Genomic DNA, 20,000 nt, shown 5'->3' on the forward strand with positions numbered 1-20,000 from the left:
TCAGTGATTAGGCGTAAGCACTCTCTGCTTTCTCTGCTCTCTGCGATTGTGGATTGTGCCATATTCGCCGACATTTTCTCTTTTTTGCCATTTTTGGTTGTTGCGTGCATTTCTGGACATATCTCCGATGGCTTCAGTGGTTCAGTGACATTGCAAGCGCACACCAAGCCGGACGTTCGGCGAATAAGTTCTTGCTGGGGTAGTAATAATTTTTTGGGTTTGTTAAACATCCTTCAATGTTGTTTTCACTTACTTATTTTCATAAATAAATGACATGTCAGTTATTCCGAATTAATCACAATTTCAATTAGAAAAACATATGGAAGTTTTCATCCAGGGAAAGGCTCTCGTAAACGCAAATTATCTTTGTCTTCTACACTGATTTGACTGAACAGCTAATAATTTATTATTGTCGGAGATTGCGTGAAAAGTGTAGTTGACCGAACCGCAAAATGAAAGCTGAACTTTTGCGACAGTGCTTACTGGGGCCTAATAACTGAAAGGAGCGCTTAGGCTTATCAGTAAACGAGTGCTTTCTTCTTCACATAATCTCGTGAAAAGTGTAGTTAACCGAACCGCAAAGTGAAAGCTAAAGAGCGATACCTGGTTTAGTCAAGTTGTCATGTCCATTTTTAATTCGTGTGGGAAAATGGCGGAACGTTTTAGCTCACTTAAGGTGCTTGGATACGGTCGAGGTATGACGCGGTTACATGGTATTCATGGACATTTGTTTTTGCTTAAATGAGTACTAGTGAATGGTAATCAGTGAAATCAACCAAGTCTAGTGTGCAGTTTAGACGTTCTGGAACTCACTTAGAGAGTCTGGCTATTCTAGAACTCTAGACATTCTAGACATTCTAGAGCCCACAGAGGGTAACATATAACAATTGAGAATTCTAGAACTTAAAACTCTAGAACTCGGAACTCTAGAACTGCGAATTTGACTGACTTAGAACTCTAGAACTGGAGCTCTAGTACTTTAATCAGAACTTTAGAAGTTTGCACATACGACCATTTTACTAGAATGATATAGAACTTTCTATAGAGCTGTTCAAACTAGAGCAGTTCTAGAATGCTATAGAACTTTCTAATGTCATAACCTTGACCATTCTATATTTCACATACAATCAATATAGAGCTCTTCTAACTAGAACAGTTCCAGAATGCTATCGAAGTTTCTAATGTCTTATGGAATTAATCACAATTTCAATTAGAAAAACAAATGAAAGTTTTCATCCAGGTAAAGGCTCTCTCTCGTTCACGCAGATTATCTTTGTCTTCTTCACTGAAATCAGTGGATTTGACTGAAAAGCTAATAATTTATTGTTGTCGGAGATTGGATGACAAGAATTTCTGTCGCAATCAGAAGTTCAATGACCTGGATTTGTGAAAATCTTGTTCAGCTTCATGCTTTAAAGAACGAGGTATAGTGTGGAGTGCAATGTTTCGTGATGTTGACTTTCGCCTCATGTCTTAAAGAACGACTAATGTTACATGTGTAGCGCGCTTGTATCGCCTCATGGCTTTAAGAACGACGTATATTTCACGTGTAGCGTGTGCTTGTTTCGCGTTATGGCTGAGAGGTATTTTCTGTCACGCGCGAACTGACTTCCGAGAGTCCGATTGACTCTTGCCAGGAAGAGCTGTCTCCATCGGATCCGATCGAGTCTGTTTGCCAACTTTTTCAACCCCCTCGCTCCTGTTAACCCTCACTTCCGGTACCACTGATCAAGCGCCATGCACCCATTTCCGGTTCCTGTCCCGATCGGACTCAATCCGCCTGCGAGTGAAGACAACCCGACACATTTCGAGTGTATTGGACATGTATGGAGGTGAAAAATAGGAGTAGTACTCGTTAGTTAAATGAAAAGGGTTTGTTAATACGGTGGGGGGATTAAGGGTGCCGATTTGGAACATGAATTTTTGTTTCTGATTCTTGCGGCTTTCCGTCGTACCTTGATGTAGGGAAAGGCCGCAGATAGCTGTGAGTGGTTGGGCAGATTAAAATGACGTGCGAGTGGTTTAGATGCACCCTTGTCATTCTTCTCAAGATCGCGGTGTTCAAGATCGTTGTTCGCGGAATCGGTCGCCTAGTCGTCTACCTGTGACGCCAATGTATAATTTATTGCATAACGTACAGATTATACAACATTGCATAGCCATAGTACCGTAGTTACAATTCCAGAAATCTTCCGCTTACTGACTCAGAGAAATCTGTTCTCAGTAAGGGCCTAAATTTTGTCCCTATTGCCAAACGCACCATGAATTTTCCATTAAGCTAGATATTGAAAAATTCCTTCGCCGCGTTCAGTTAAAAGCCTTTTTCCATGACAAAGAGGATGATGATTCGGACACTTAGGACAAAGGTATTTTTGAAACACTTCAAGTTCACAAATCTAAATTGACAATTCGCCTCTTTAGATTTTTTCACCAAAAAATGCCGTCATGACATTCACAAACTTAAATTCAATCCTAACACTAAAATTTCCAACCTTTCCTCGGAAGAGTGGGCGACGCTTAAAAATCTTAGTAAACGCAATGACATAGTTGTCAAATCGGCCGACAAAGGCGGCGCGGTAGTTGTGTGGCGGTCCGACCTTTACCAAAAAGAAGCTTTACGGCAACTTTCTGACACCTCACTTTATGCCAAAGTCCAGAAAGATCTCACCTCCACAAATCAAGACACCATTCAGAATCTCATAGTCAATCAAGAATTACCGGACAGTTCAACTAATCTCATCATCACCACCCCTAGAACTTCGTGCATTTACTTCTTGCTAAAAATTCACAAACCGAAGCACCCAGGTTGCCCTTTCGTTTCTGTCTGTAGTTGCCCTACCGAACTAATTTCTAACTACTTAGACAGGATTATGACGCCTATCGCCAAATCTTTGCCATCATGCATTAAATTTTCCGCGATTTCAATTTCTCCGGCCAAGACAAAATTATTTGCGCCATGGACATTACATCTCTATACACAGTCATTGCCAATAGCGAAGGTCTTCAAACACAAACACTTTTTCGATCAACGCACTGTCAAAGAACCAAGCTCGGAAACACTACTCCGCCTTGCCGAACTAGTTTCAACGCTTAAATGTTTTTCATTCGCCGGCAGCTATTACAAACAAATTAATGGTGTAGCGATGGGCACAAGAATGGGACCTAGCTATGCCAATCTTTTTGTAGGATATGTTGAACACCAATTCTTTTAATCAGTGCAACGGCCGCAAACTTGAACTCTACGGCCACTACATTGACGACTGCATCGGCGCTATTTCATCCAGCAGAGAAAAACTCGATCAAATTGTAACCTCCTTTAATTTCTTTCATCCGGCTCTTAAATATACCTGGGAAATTACGGAAAATTCATTGGCCTAGATATCAAAGTTTCTATCAGTGGCAACTGTTTATGTACCAGTGTGCACTACAAACCTACAGATTCTCACAGTTATTTGTCGTATTCATCGTCACATTCATCACAAGTCAAGATCTCCATTCCATATTCTCAATTTCTTAGACTTCGACGTCTATGTAGTGTTGACTCCGATTTTTCCAGCAAATCAGAGGAGATGTGCCAGTCTCTTTTTTACTATTACTATTACTATTACTCACTCACTCATTCATTCTTCATTCATAGTCAATTTTGTTAAATACAAATATTACATACCGACGACAAATGTAAACTCGATAGCGCTTCACCACCTAAACTGGCCACTACACTACATGAACTGCAGTGCACTGCATTACATTACACCTGACTAGCCTACTCAGACAGAGTACTTTCCTGCCGACATTACACTTCTCGATCGTGATATATTTACAATGGGTTTCCCTCAAACAATGCCCCGGCTAGAACAAGACAAGGGAGAATCAGCCTTTCGGCGACCACTCTCATGGTAACTCTGGCCGGAATCCCAGAAATAACTTCAACTAAAGGCCCTGGGTGTAACCTCCTCCCAAAACTCAGAAAGCACTGCGTCCAAACTGTATACAGACAAATTTCAGTATTTATTAGTTATACAAGAATTTAAAGCAACGGCGGACAGAAAAGCCTAGGTGAACGCTTTTTGAAAAAGAGACATCATTGGAAGCTTTGTACGCAGCAACCACATAGGACGTGATACCAGCTGAAGCACTACTCTCCAATTCAGCTGCTGGGGCATCAGGAAGTAAGGTGTCTCTAAGGTCGCTGAAATAATCTACCATGCTGGAGTGTGCCCATCCAACATGACCAGCGGTAGACTCGTTTGAGACTCCGAGCAAGGAGAGGGTGATCGACGCCAGCGCGCGAACTATGAGGGGTTCGGCCTCGTCGCTATTGGTGGCGCGAAGGTACATTTTTAATCTATGATACACAGCTGAGCCTACGAAAGGATCCTCAAGAACGCTATTCCCTTGAGTTGCACGAAATAAATATCCACTGCTGAGGTCTATCTTTAATAGTCTTGAGATTTTTAAATAGCGTTCAAAATTACGAACGGGACACACGATCAGATTTTCATAACGCGTGACTGCAAACGTATTTACAGAATCTCCACGCAATGTCTTCCCGTATGTGTGATTAAACAATAAACCCGAAGATTGAGGGAAGAACAAAACCTCCTTAGATAGGACTCTTCCCAGGTCTGAGGAGCGGTCCCCAGAGGAAAAATCAATAGAGAAAAAACAAAGATCTCTGCTAAGCAAATATAAAGAAATGGGGGACGACCACGGAGTACGAATCTTACATAAAATGTATTCTGCCAAGCGTTGCAACTTATCCAAGAATAACGACCTCAAGTAACTCTTAACCAAAGGGTGCGAGACGGGGTTGCCAATACTTAATCTCTCATCCCACATCCCCGTCCAGTCCGGCGTCTCTGAAGATAGCTCGAAGCATGGTTTAGCGCGCGAACTAAGAGTTTCAACAGTTCTGGGGGATAATCTTGACGGGCAGTCACAGGCACTGGGGTTTGATTTGCCTAGTTCCGAACAGGAAGTTTTATGGACCTTAGTGCGGCCGTTCCTGTCTCTCCAGACTAGAAACTTCAAGAGGTCCGCGGGAGACGCTGAAGAGAGCAATTTAGGAATGTGCAAGAAAGCGAGAAAATTAAGTAGTTCGCGTTGAAGGGACGTCTTTCGCTTTTCGTAAGGTTTAGCTAATTTACATCGGTTGAGATCCCCGAATGTCTTCGATGGTCTTGAAATCAATCTTGAAAACCACGGCAATCTTGAAAACCACGGGGGAGGCTTGCAGCAGTTACAGACTCCCTCCTGAAACCACATCTCTAGCAAAAGTTGTAGATGTCATCATTAATGTATGGACATTGAGGGCAAGGGACAGCTGGTTTCCAAATCCGGGGACGGCGATTCTAGACACAAAAACGAAAGAAAACATAAAACACTCCTGGGTACTCTGAATACCAGGAGATCTCACTGCAAAGGGCGAGTCGCAAAATTTCCATTGGAGGACAGAAAGAGGAGAATACTCGATTCGCCTTTGCTGCCGAGTGTGATGTGCTCCTGGGCATGAGTAGATAAGACTGTCCACCAAAACAGGAGGGGGAAGAGCCTGGGGACGACAATACCGAAGTTGACTCGAGTTTTCAGTAACCAAAAGGTCGAGACAGCAGAAAGCAAATTGTTATCTTTAAGAAAGTTATGACATTTTTTAATTTCGAAGACATGTTTCGATGTTACAAACATCATCGTCAGTACAAAATATTTGAAAAACCGTTAGGACTTATATAACAACTAGGCGAAACTTGCATAATTAAATATGATTATGTGACAAGAAATACATATTTGAGTGAGTCACAGAGTGTTAGAAAGAATGTAGAGCCTAAAGCGTAAGTGTCAGGTTGACGTGATGGACTTGTTGGTTTAAATTAGGCTGTTCCCAATTTATATGCATAGCCTCCTTGAGTTTCAGTTGAAATTTAGTAGGGGCGGAATCAAGGATTTCGAAACAGTCCGCAGAGCAAGATTGACGACAACGTTCTGAGCTTAGTAAATGTTTGAAGATGTGAGAGGACTTGTCTGAAGAGAGATGTTCACGGACGCGTGTGGAAAAATGACGACCAGTTTCGCCGATATAGCAAGCATTACAGCAAGCACAAGTGAGTCAGCAAGCACGATGTTTGTAACATCGAAACATGTCTTCGAAATTAAAAAATGTCATAACTTTCTTGAAGATAACAGTTTTCAGTAAGAACTTTAAGACTGGACCAACGAGAGCAAACGTCGGAAAGACATAAGCGTTCTCAGTGCGGTCAATGGACTGGGTAAACAAATTAACCCCACAGGGTTGTGGAGTAAAGAACGGCGTGAAGTGTCGAAGTGGGCGTTCCTGAAAATTGACTTGAACGTTGAAATCCAAAGACATGAAATCTAAAGTATGAGGTCCAAAATGTTGATCGACACGTCGCCATGGCTGCTCAGATAGCATGCAATCTGAGTCCGACAATTCTCTAGAAATAGGATCAGCAATGTTGGACTGTCAGGGAACAAAATGAAAGATTTTGTCGTGTAAGATTTTGAGCGTGTCATTGAGCAGTTTACTTTTTCCCCCTTGATTCTGCCAAGACTGAAGAAAGGGAAAAGAATCAGTGTGAACATCCACCCGGGAGTTAGAAACGAGACATTTTCCAGCCTTGAGGACGTTAATAAGAGCGCGAGCCTTCTTAACTACAATCGGAAGATGTCGCATTCCCGACGGCCAAAAATCGCGAGTCGTGATAGATGGACTACCAGAGGCACTAATTACTCCACCCCAAGCGAAATTTGAAGCATCGCTGAAAACTTTGAGGTGGACATGATGTTCGGACAGCAACGGGAGGTAACCTTGTTATGAGTCAAGGAAACGCCGGTAGCGGATTTCCTCTTTAAGATCATCTGAAACTTTGACTAAACGGGACGATTTAAGAAAACCCACAGTAGCACGGTAGATTTCCCTTGCAAAAAGGCGAGCCGCGGGAACTGCGATGTAGAAAGACGAAATCTTACCCGCCAAACGCTGGGGCGTCCGAACTGAAACAGTACGCTTGGATAAGATGTGCTAACGCAAAAACGCGAATTTCTCCTTCTTTTCCAAAGGCAACATGAACGCGAATTTACCAAAAACCGAGAAATCTTACAATACGAGAGGGAATTAGGATGGACTTGGAAAGACCCAGAAAGTTCCCCAATGAGACAAGAACTACGGCACATATGAGGACAGCCACTTTAGCGAGCCCAAGATCAGACCAATGACTGGGAACAACGAGGGACTTGCGGGAAACTGAGGGCTGTCCGACGTGACGGTCGTCAATATACTGACTGCATGCAAGGGACTGCGAGTGATCTGATGTAACTTATAGCGGCGAAACCGATGGTGTGATAAAAATACGCGCTTGCTTTCCAGCCAAAAGGAATAGTTCGGAAAACAAAATACCAACCCTGCCACTCCAAACCGAAAAACGTAGCGCTGTTTTCAGAAAGTGCAAAGTGTGATCGTACCCACTCTTGTCATCCAAAGTTGTCTGGAAGTGAGATTTTCCTACGTACCAAGGGAGATGAGAGATATAGTCCAAGGTGAGCGGCAAGTCCTTAATCCACAAATTTAAGAAGCGCTCGTCATGACGCATTCTGGCCTTAGAGGGTTCAATAGTGATGGGCATAACGAGATGTGGAGGGTCAAGACAGCGAGCCATTTCTCAAACGTTGGGTAATAGTATCAGAGATGAATCGCTCAAACCCGTGGCAAAACTTGTAGGGTAGCAGAATCATAAACGAGCCTTGGAAATCTTCCCGGAATGGGACAACAAATTCATAAACGTTGACTTTTTGTCTTATATAATGCATAATTTCCTGTTGTTTGGAACTCGAATCCAGAATCTTCGACCATTCTCCAACATGTCGATGGATCTCCCCAGCTACAAAACTATCTGGATCTCTAAACAGAACGTCTTTAACTTAGGCTTTAACTGGACATTTAGAGGCGGAGACAACAGAGGGCACCGGGGCCGCGACGCTTTGAGGTCTGCCCTTTCAATCGCACCAGCGAACCTCTTAAAGGATGAGAAATAGCTTCTTCTGGACAGAAGTGAAAGCGTTTATGTGTCTTAAGATAATTCTGGCAAAAAAAAAAAAAAAAAAACGAAATAGAAAACTAGTAAGGAAGAAGCGAGACCCCATAGCGAGGCAAACCCGAAAGAGCAATGAAGGATATTAGACAATCCCTTCGAGGAAGCTTCACCCAGAAGTCCACCCAGAGAGAGTTGCGAGTATGAAAAACAAATAACAAAGCATCCCGATAGCCAAAACAAACTTAAGTGGTCAGACCTCTTGCAGTGGTAACATTTGCCGCGGGTAGATGAGCGACGCTTGCCTCCAAGAGCTTGAAAGTTTGAAGAAAACGGGCCAGACAAGGCGGGATACCGACGGGTGAGCTGCCCAGGTGGAAGATAAGGGCCTGAAAACGACGGCGGGCTGCCGCTGGATTTCAAGAGTTTCTTGATCTGGCTAGCCCCTCTTTATCTCCAAGCAGCTGAATAACAACAGTGGCAAGACGGGGTTTCCGTACAAGAGGCCTACACTGCTTGAAAATCGCCTCGAACTTTTTGTGCTCCGGGTAGTTTGTCTCCCGGCAGGGCATATGTGTCGACCTGTAGGCGGTAGAGCGACTTGGCGGCTGGCGAACCATGTCAAGGACTGAATTGACAGTACTCTGCGTCACCGCAGATTGAAGGGTCTCAACTGTCCTTCTTAAGGTGCAATGCAAGGTCCTGGAGCAAAATAATGGGGACAGATTCTCTGAATGGCACGACTCAACAAGAAACAAACTGTTTGAACATAGAACGCGCAAGACGAACTCGAAACGTGCGAGCAGACAGAACCAGCTGGAGTAGAAAACTACGCTACCGCACAACGAGCTAAAATCCACGAACAGACCCGCACTAATTCGGTGAGACAAAACTTTAAAACACCAATGATTTTGCAGCAACAAATTGAACAAAGTACTAAAGAGAGAAAACTCGGAAACAGTAAGATCCCGCGTGACAAACTCGCCGTAATAACCAAATTACACGAGGCACACTCAGAATAGCGACTAAATTCAGCTGTTAGAAATGAATTCCCCAAGGTAGGCTTAGGGAAAGCAACATCAAAATTCCGCGAGACAGACTCGCTATAACAACTAAGCCGCGACACGAACTCAAAATAACGTTAACAGTAGATTCCGTGAGACAAGGCTCGTTTAACAGAAAAAATTCGCCACATCATCCTAATTCCGGGAGGCATATTCGCTATGGTACTTGCCTCCACGAGACAAACTCCAGAAACAGCAAATTCTGCGAGACAAACTCGGCATAATAGCCAAATCACGCGAGACGAACTTGGGATAACAGGTGAATCACGCGAGACAAACTCGGCATAATAGATGAATCACGCGAGACAAACAGCTGAATCATGCGAGACAAACTCAACATAACAGCTGAATCACATGAGACAAACTCGGCATAATATCTGAATCGCGCGAGACAAACTCGGCATAAACGCTGAATAACGTGAGACAAACTCGGCACAACAGCTGAATCACGCCAGACAAACTGGACATAACAGCAGAATCATCACATTTCAACGCGTGTATGCAAATTTGTTAACTCATTTTCACCGCGTCCCGATTGCCGCGAAATTTTTCTTCTTTCAAATATTAACAAAAATATTTCTCGTCAAGTGTTGCATCTTTTATGTTCGAATAAACGCCAAAATAAAGATTTTTTAACGATCTATCCGTAGATATTTTTTTATAATTTAAAATTCTCTGTCAAAATTTGCACAACAATCAAAGCACAAAAACAGAAACGCACGCAACAAATTTAGTCGCATTTACCTCTTCGTCGAATTCTCATGCTTAACACAGGATTTTTAGTTCTTGTGAAAATCTTTCTCTATTCGTTAGCAACCATCCTTTCAAATTTCAGAGAAATCGACCGGTCCGCGAATATTTTACGGCCGTTACAACTGTTTCAGAATAATGTGACGTCACACCCTCTCGCATCCTTGGTGTCGTCTGCCTGTGACTGAGTCAGATATGGCGTACGATCCCCGCCAAAATTCATTGTTTGAATTTTAGATTCATCTTTTGAATTTTAAATTCATAATTTAAATTTCTAACCTTAGTAGTTGAATTTTATAGGCGAATTTAAAATTTTACACTCTTGCTTCAGATTTCGCATCATTGGAAAACGTTTTTACACTCGTCTTTCAGCTTTTAAACTCAACTCTTTTATTTGACATTGCTCGCCGTGTATTTTCAACTCGCTTCATCGAATTACAAAGTAGAACCATGCAATTTTCAACTTGACGCTGTCGATAAAACTATACATCGGACAAATTTTCCTGCATTGTTACTTTTTATAAGCTAAAATGCCTGTGCCAATACTCGTCGAATTTTGCCACTTGCCGAGTCATATTTTAAACTCGACCGTGAAAATTTTCAACACGACTTCTGAATTTTCCGTCACGCTTCAGTGATCGTTGATCAAAACCATCTGTCTGGGGGGGACAAAAACCTGGGCCCGGGCCCATGGGCTAACCCATGGGCTACCCTATGTGCCACCCTATGGGCTACCTTATTTTGATGATTTTATAATTTCACAATAATTTTATCAGTGTAACATTTTCGGTAACTTGACCCTTTTTCGTCGCTTCATGAAGGGCACTTAATCTTGTGTAATAGGGAGGAATTTCAAAGATTTTGTTAATAAGATTGACAAATAAAGAAACAAATTAATACACAGGTGAAGTTGCACTCTGAGAAAACAAATTTTAAAAAAAAACTTTTCCCAAAAAAGCCATTTAACTGCACAGCGTTGCTTGTCTCGTCAATTGAAGCCATAGGAAAACGTGGGTTTTTTGTTTTTTTTGTTTTTTTTAAATCTAAAACTGTACAGCGCTGGCCGGATATAGTTTCAGAGAAAAGGCCTATGAAGTGGAAGTAAAGTTGTTTTTTTTGCCCTTGAGTACTATCAACCAAAACCCCGAATGAGGTGACCACCGAGAACGTGCGAGCGCCGTATGCAAAACAACCGAAATATAGTGAAAAAATGCTCACCATCAGTACAGTACTTCTACATCAGTACAGTACTTCTACGCGGCATGTGATCTGGCGCTAAAAAGTAACAGGGAACGGAACAAAGGGCCTTTAGTATGGCTGATAAATCGATAAATCTTCGCTTCTCTGTTTGCCTGTGACCTCTTTGTGTTTTCGCAGATATTCTTTCGGCTGGTCACGCCATCTATTCTCCCCAACTTTGTTCTTGTGGTTTTAATTAGTCGCGCAATCTGCATGACTAAAAAAATAACAAATAATAAATTCGTATTAACAAAATCTTTGAAATTCCTCCCTATTACACAACATTAAGTGCCCTTCATGAGGCGACGAAAAAGGGTCAAGTTACCGAAAATGTTACACTGATAAAATTATTGTGAAATTATAAAATCATCAAAATAAGGTAGCCCATAGGGTGGCACATAGGGTAGCCCATGGGTTAGCCCATGGGCCCGGGCCCAGGTTTTTGTCCCCCCCAGACAGATGGTTTTGATCAACGATCACTGAAGCGTGACGGAAAATTCAGAAGTCGTGTTGAAAATTTTCACGGTCGAGTTTAAAATATGACTCGGCAAGTGGCAAAATTCGACGAGTATTGGCACAGGCATTTTAGCTTATAAAAAGTAACAATGCAGGAAAATTTGTCCGATGTATAGTTTCATCGACAACGTCAAGTTGAAAATTGCATGGTTCTACTTTGTAATTCGATGAAGCGAGTTGAAAATACACGGCGAGCAATGTCAAATAAAAGAGTTGAGTTTAAGTAATGGTCCGGCTAAGAAGCAGGCAGCCCAGCGGCAAAAGTACTTAGAAGCTGCTGCTCCAATCGAGGCATCTGATTGGCTAATATCGGAAAATGTCGAAAAAAGATGAGAAAAAAATGAAAAAAAAGCCTTTTTTGGATTTCTTCTTCCCCATGCCCTTGATCTCTGTCTCTCGGCCAAATTTGGGCATTGTTCTATGCGCCATTCGCCAATCGGCAAATGGCGCATAGAATCTTGACGATATTTACAAACATAGTTTTTGAAGGCATAATGATTTGTTCTACGAAACAGAATCTAATTTTTTAGACGGCAAGTCGATTACATTTTTCATTGAAATTCAAATTTCGCGCTTTTAGCTGCTTACACCAATGGGAACAGCCGAACTTAATTTGATTAAAAATGTTGGCACATTTTAACTAACCGACGCTATTGCCGCGGGCTATTGTTTTTCTGCCTGCTTCTTAGCCGGACCATTACTTAAAAGCTGAAAGACGAGTGTAAAAACGTTTTCCAATGATGCGAAATCTGAAGCAAGAATGTAAAATTTTAAATTCGCCTATAAAATTCAACTACTAAGGTTAGAAATTTAAATTATGAATTTAAAATTCAAAAGATGAATCTAAAATTCAAACAATGAATTTTGGCGGGGATCGTACGCCATAGTCAGATTGGTTCGGAAATGGGACTCACTCAAAGCTCGGTGTTCGATTTTGTTCACTTGCCGAAATCAATCGAACTCATTCCTCTGATTGAGTTCGATTTCCAAATGTTCGATTACTATGCCGGGATTCTTATATCTCGCTGATTTAATAAATGTTCTATCGCTTTGAGTCGGGGCTTCAGGCTCAGAAATAGGTTAGATTAACTCGACAATAGAAGTGTTCATGTGGTGCAGACACAAATTCGGCACTCCTTCCATAACAATGACGAAGTTTTTCATCTTAGAACTCTAGGGGATTCCCCCGAGTGTCAAATATCAGTCTTAGACCAATGGGATCGTTCATCCGCCACGTATATGTCATGATGATCAAATCAACTGTAACCTCTTGCCGTATTAGCATGTAGACGAAGAATATTAGGCGATACGAGGTCAGCCACGTGAAAATCTGCGCATTTTTGCTGGACTGGTGTTGAAAAAGCATATTTTATCCGCAAGAATTGTACTTTAAGTCTCGTTGAATACCTTCTCATGTTCTGGGAAGGGGATATAAAAGCGGTTAAATTCGCAGTGGCTGTTGTGTGATTTCTTCTTTATCTGTCCTGTTTCACACTTCATTGCATTGATTGATCGGTTGAGTGGCCGTACAAAAAAAACATTTCTTTGCGTGAACCAATAAGATCACTTTTATTTTTACACGGACCAATCAGCCATCAGATCTTTGACAAATCTCAACACTTTTTTTTTTGAAAGTAATTTTCAAAGCTCTCAGAGCGGATTTTGCGCAACCTGCAAGTCAATAACATTACAATCGGAACTTGCGCCTTGCGTTGTGGAACTTACCGGGATCTACGAATGGATGTCTAAGAGAAGATAATTTCTGCAGGCGGTTGATCATTGTAGATTTTATTTCAATCCTCGGCTGCACTGCGTCTGTGATGATTACAAAAGATCTTCGACCCGGATCGATCATTTTACTCAATCGTCATGTTTGGAACCCCTCTCCAAGTTCTTCTTGTTGAGTTCTTTTCAAGGATTTGCTCCTCGCTAAGCAAGTTTGTTCCTTTTCAAAGTATTCTAAAAGTGATCGGAAAACCGCGAAAATAACTGGCGGCCATATTTTGTTATACCCGTCTGTTGGGCAGACAGTACTGACACAGGGCACAAGATTTTCTTCGTCTTTCTTCTTCCGAAGAAGCGTCAGTACTCAAAACTTGAGTTTTAAAGAGGCATGTACTAAAACCCGAAACACCGAAACGAAACCATCGGAACGAAACCATCGAAACACCGGAACGAAACCACCAAAACCACCGAAACAATGGAACGAAACCATCTAAACGAACCCACCGGAACACACGAAACAGCTATAAAAAACTTGAACAAAACCATCGAAACTGACTCCATTGGAGTATAAAATTTGACCTCCGGGCTGATTGTCGCTTATAATAATTTCTCGAAAGGTTTCCTTTAAGTTTCCTGATTCAGTTGCTCTTTACTAACAATCTTTGCAGATTCCCTCAGCACACCAGAAGATTCTTTCATTTCATTATTTTTCCTTTATTAACTATGTCAAGCAATGATACCTACACGGCGAGCAAGTGAAAACGAGGTTGGAACAGTGCAAAGACCAAGGCAACAAACAAAAATACGAGGTGTCGACACAGTTATGATAAAAGAATGTTAACGCATTTGTAAATTATTGTATTATTGAAATGTATTTGCATTTCGAAGAGATAGTTAATGGCGGAGACTGAATTTACCAAGTCTATTGTGTGCTTGTGTAGAAAGGAACAACTTTTGACAAAACGACTAATTTTACTTACAGTGAAACTACATCTCGAGTGAAAGAATTTCAGAAAATCTCGCGATCTGCGTGGTCATTTTGGCTGTTTCGATAGCTGTTTCGATGGTTTCGGCGGTTCCGGTTGTTTCGTTCCGGTGGTTTCGTTTCGGTGTTTCGGGTTTTAGTACATGCCTTTTAAAGACTCCTCAAGTTACATCATCCTACAGATGACAATACATCTCTAAACGGCATTTCTGAGAAACTAAGGGCTTGGATAAACCCCTTTAGCAACAATACGACATTACGATCGTCCGCGTGAGGTGTAGTCTTGAGGAGGACTGTTTTGGATGACTGTGAAACGTCAGTGCAGTAGGTGGTATCATGATAAACTACTGTAGTTGTTAATGTGACTGTCAACGAGGTCACGATGTTAGACAACTTCTGCTTAAGTTGTCAAGACGTCAGTAAACCACACTATGATTTATCAAATGGCCCGTAGGAGCCCAGGTGCGCTTGAAACTACTCAGACAATCCCGTGTAAGCGCCGCACGCATCAGTGCGAGAAGGGCTGGGAAAAGCTGCACAGCCTTGTTAGGAACACGTACTGCTCTGTGCGATGCGATTTTAGAGGATTTCATCGCTTCTTAACATCCAAGTTATTTACATCCGGAAAGGCAAATACAAACAACATACATAAGATAAATTTTCTGTAACTTTTTCGTCCATACATCATCTTCTGAGGCTCATGAATAGCGTAAAGAGCCCTTATTACTGGGTTGCCCTATGGCAAGCCCAGTCGAAAAATGGGTAGATTTCCGTTTTCTTTATTACTGGGTTGCCTATGGGCAAACCCAGTCGAGGTCTGCGTTTAGTTTGTTTGTTTTCTTTTTTTTTTTTTTTTTTTTGTTTTTTTTTGTTTTTTTTTCGTGTCAGTAAAAGTCTTGCCTGTCACTCCCCTGGTAAGTGTTGCCTTTGTGTATAGAGCCTTTTGCGCGTATTTTCTTAGGATCGAGAGGGTAGTGGAACTGCGTAGATTTCTCTGGTGGACACAGTAGAATCATCAACTTAGCCTGCAATGGCGTCGAAAGTCATGCAACGCGAATGGCGTTTTAGTGGATCCTTAAACAAAATATACCCTTATGGAGCTCAATAATGGAAAGTCAGTTGGATAAACTAGGCATGAATCTCAAAAGCGACGAGTACTGGACTTCGACAACAATCTATCGCCCGTCGAGACGAAATCAAAGTGAGCAGTATTTACCTGAAGTACATGGTAATTTGACACAATTGAGTTTCTTGTCTTCACGCACGCAATCAAATAGGAAGAGGTTTTCGCCTCTAAGAGCAAATATGTTGTTTGTTTCAATAAAATTTTCGCTGGAAAAGGATTCTGTGGTATTTTCTGCCTTTGTGAATTATAATATCATGTTGTGTATTGAATTTTCGAGCTTAAGGTTCAAATGTGATATGGGAGAAGTTTTTTAGTATTGCTCTGTAAGCAGGAAGGGTTCACAGGCCTGTTGGAAGCGTGCTTGAGTTTCAACAAAATGAGGCCCAAAATCAGTGAAAACTTGTGACGCAGATGAATAATAAAGTAGCTGCTATTTTCAAAATGATGGAATTACCTGGTGATAAATAACGTCGTACGCGTCTTGGAGAGTAAATTTTGACTTTGCATAAACAAGAGTTGGGCGATTGTGATCTTTGTTTTGACTTCGCTCATTTCATTGTCAAACTTTATAACAAATTTATTTTAGTTGAAAATGAGTTAAACGCCGTTTACTGTTTGTAAATATCTTCATTGGTTCCGGAGATATTTAAGTTTAAAATATGTGCAAAATATGCAAATTAGATTACTGATGACGTCATAGTATCAACCCACTATAACATCAAGTATACAAATAGAGTTATCTCGGTCAATTTACAACAGAGAGCATTGAAACTTGGTAGGCTGATAGTTCTACAGGCAACACACCTACGGCTATTAAGAAATCGGTTCCCATAGCAACTCACTCTTGTCCAGTCTCCTCCAACCTTATTTCAATAATTTTGGTGATCTTAAGCTAGAAAAACATTTAACAAGGCCACAAGCTCGACCTGACATATTTGCATGCTTACAGAATTACGTAGATAAGGCATCATTTGCAAATATCAAAATAGACAAAAAGAGACAAAAAGAGATATTTGAAAATAGTAAACAGCATCCTTCTTCTTGTGCGGACTACATGTTTATGTCTTTAAATGGCTTAGATAGGAAAGATGCAAATTTCGTCATAGTAGCACTTTAAACTGAAATTCTCCAGCAGAAAGAGGTCATGCACCAGGAAATGAAAACAAGAAGATCTTTCAGATCTTAAAACCGCGCTTTCAAAATTTATCTGCTTTCTTACCACTATAGTCGCAACGTAGTACACATTCCAAAGCAGTCTATAGACACAAAATCACCTGATCAATCTGTAGCACAACAACTGACAACAACGACTGCACACGAACTTATTGCACTATCACTTATAGCCGAGGTGAAATCTCCGAGGAATCTCCGATGACGTAATGGTCTTAATTAAACTGTCATCAGGATATCTATGGGTATGAACGATACGATAATAACACTTTTAACAACTTACAGCTTTCTTTCCTAAAAGTCGCGATTAAATTTAATTGGTTTTTTACACGAGTAAAGGCCTAGCAAAGTAGTCACACGCGTCCACGGCTATCTTTTGTACGGTGGTTATTTCTCTACCAATGAAAGTTGAAACGTCGACACATTCCATGGATGACATAATGACCTTTTATGTATTCAATACTCGCTTCGAATCAACCGCTTAAATAACACAAAAAGGCAATTATATTTTGTACTAAATAATGAGTGGAATATTCATAAAAGTTTAAGTACATTAACGTCTTAACAGCTTTTGGTGAATACCTGTAAACATCATAAGTTGCGTGATTGAAAGTGCCACTGACTGAATAGAAATTTGGGACTGCTCTGCACCAACAAAACACTATAGTCGCAACGTAGTACACATTCCAAAGCAGTCCTTGTTGATTCACCGATGACTATAGAACCAAAATCACTTGATCAATCTGTAGCATAACAAACTGACAACAACGGCTGCACACAACAGTATTGCACCATTACTTATAGCCGTTGTCAAATCTCCGATGACGTAATAGTCTTAGTTTTCTCTCTTAAAAGTCACGATTACATGTTTCAATAAGACACAAAAAAATATATATTTTGTTGTAAATAAAGAGCGGACTATATTCATAAATTTTAAGTACATTAACGTTTTAACAGCTTTTTGGCGAATAAACATCCTAAGTTGCGTGATTGGAAGTCCCACTGACTATGTGGCCGAGTGGAAGTCTGGTTCAGCTCTCCGACAAAACGGCCCATGGCCGCGCGGTTAACAAAGCCGCATGCAAGTACACGTAGCACAATTCTGACTTCTGTCACAAAATACCACCCCGCTCACGAGGAAATGGCACCTGATAGAAAATTACCCACATCTAAGAGAATTATTGAAGACGCTCCCCATACTACGTAGTATATCGCAAAGAAAAATCCATCAACGATATCTTAGTCAGAGCAAAACAGACAACAATTTGCGAACAGCAGGAGTAGCGTAGGCCCATGAGGGGCCCATGACCACTTTTCCAACATGCCAACCTGTCGACAGAGTAGAATAGGGAACAGAACTTTCACCACGGTACTCTTTCCCTCCAACTTCGAACCTTTTTCGTACGAAGTGCTATTATCGATTCTCGGATCAAGCGCGTATGTCACTTCCACTGTTTACACGACCTTTTACAGCCCCTCACTCGTTTAAAAAGTTAGTCACGTTTGCCCGTCAATTTCAACCTCCTACACTTTTAACATCGTTCTAGCTGCTCAACTGTGTATTGTTCTGGTTCTCTCTCGAAAATAGACCCAAGAACACGGTCCACGTCGATTAAAACCGCAACGATTGAAGCGGATATTATAAGCATTTCCTTTGTTTGTCCGAGTCACTTTCATGACGTCATTAGTGCGAGCGCATTTCAAATGCCACGTGCCATTAAAAATGTTCTTTCCAACAGAGATACCCTCGTGCTTTTGATCTCCTCGACCGAAATCCGGCACAATATAAGTAAGTACAAGATAAATTCGACAACTTAGAGTTCACTAATAACATGAGTCCATAATTCAAATATGGAGTAACAGCTTGAGCAAGAAGCCAATGTTCATTGTACTTTTTTAACTACAAGTTTGCCAATGAATAAATGAAACATTCACTTCAATCATAGCTTTGGCTGAAAGAAATATTTTTAACAGATTAGAAGTATCTGCCGATGTGAATGGATGGCTAATATATTTCACGATTTACACAGATTGAAATATTGAATAACGTCGGTGGCGTGTCGTCGTTCGCTGAGTTCAAAAAGGATTATTTGGTTCACAGTATCCGAGAGTTATTGGGTTATTTGTAAGAAAAAAAACAGACAAAGAAATATCCCAGAAAACAGTAATAGCCAAGCTGATTTTACATTATGTAATATCCATTTAAATTCCGGTGAATCTAAATAAAAACTGTAGACTGGGTTATACAGCCAATGAGGGGATTAATTTGGGTAGTTTTTTTGGGGGGGGGGGGGGGGGGGGGGGGGGGCAAACTACTGATTCATTTCTACGACAACAATTGTTTATCCTTTCATTCGAGGAGCGAATGAAAAAATCCTCGATTAACAACTGGTCGAATAGGATAAATTAATAACAATAGCAATTAATAATGCCAATGCAATGATAATGATTCTTGTAATAAATAGATATATGAAGTGTTTAGGTCTGTCATTTACCATGAAAGTTATAAAAGGAAAGGACGTAATTAATGTATGTAATAGGAAACTCAAACGAAAGAACTGAGTAACTACCCGTGGTTTGTGCAATATCCCTAATTAAATAGCACAATGATTTACTTGAAAATATAGTAACATGCCATATCATGGTGTCACATCAAATGGTGAAACACTCTAATACCCTTAATTGGGGTCTAAAATTATTTTACATGAATGGCATATTATGTTGAGATTTAATAATATTGTAGAGTATTCTTGGTTTTCTCGTGACGTCATCAAAAGTAAAAAATAAGGAATTATCAGTCCTTTTGAGATTTTAGCTTAGTTAGTTATTAGAACAGCTTAAGACTTATCTTTTCACAAATTTTCAGTTTGTTTGTGATAGAGCAAGGTTGAATAGACCACTTCAGAAAATACCATAATACTCTTTGTTTGTCTCCTCAAATTGTGAATAAGCATTTTTTGTTTTCACTTAATACATTGTAAGTCCTAAGAAAAACTGGTAACAACTCTTATGCAAAACTTTGGGGCACAAACAAAGAGTATTATGGTATTTTTCGAAGTGACCTATTTCTATGCTTTTGCGTAACACGATATTACAGGTTAAAAAAATGACATCCGCTGAGATTTCGCAATCTGAGCAGTCCTTGAATGAGAATAAGTACTCATATAGATGTTTATGAGCCCTCAGAAGAAGACTACAGGCTGCTCATAGCAAAACTCGATCACATATGTTCTTGTTAGCTTCCGGCCGCCATATTTGTGCCCCTTAGAGGGACACAAACATGGCTACTCCATACAAAGCCTCATAAATTTATGTAAAACATTTCTTCGAAGATCTTCCGCACGAAACATCGCACAGACCCTAATTTTGGCGAGACTGTTTGA

General features: G+C 40.8%; 1 protein-coding gene across 6 annotated transcripts in view; it reads left to right on the forward strand.

Moving 5' to 3' along the window:
* Positions 1-20,000, forward strand: part of LOC138031775 (TNF receptor-associated factor 2-like) — a 122,896-nt gene that overhangs the window by 39,430 nt on the left and 63,466 nt on the right. For 2 of the 6 annotated variants that reach the window (XM_068879422.1, XM_068879440.1), the window contains exon 1: positions 18,372-18,406. The exons of the other annotated variants lie outside the window; for them this stretch is intronic. The gene's annotated coding sequence lies outside the window, so the exon portion shown is untranslated. Of the gene's footprint in view, positions 1-18,371; positions 18,407-20,000 lie in introns of those variants that run through there. 6 annotated transcript variants of the gene reach the window in all.

The sequence above is a fragment of the Montipora capricornis genome, chromosome 2 (genome assembly GCF_036669925.1).
Source record: "Montipora capricornis isolate CH-2021 chromosome 2, ASM3666992v2, whole genome shotgun sequence".
Taxonomy (NCBI): Eukaryota; Metazoa; Cnidaria; class Anthozoa; order Scleractinia; family Acroporidae; genus Montipora; species Montipora capricornis.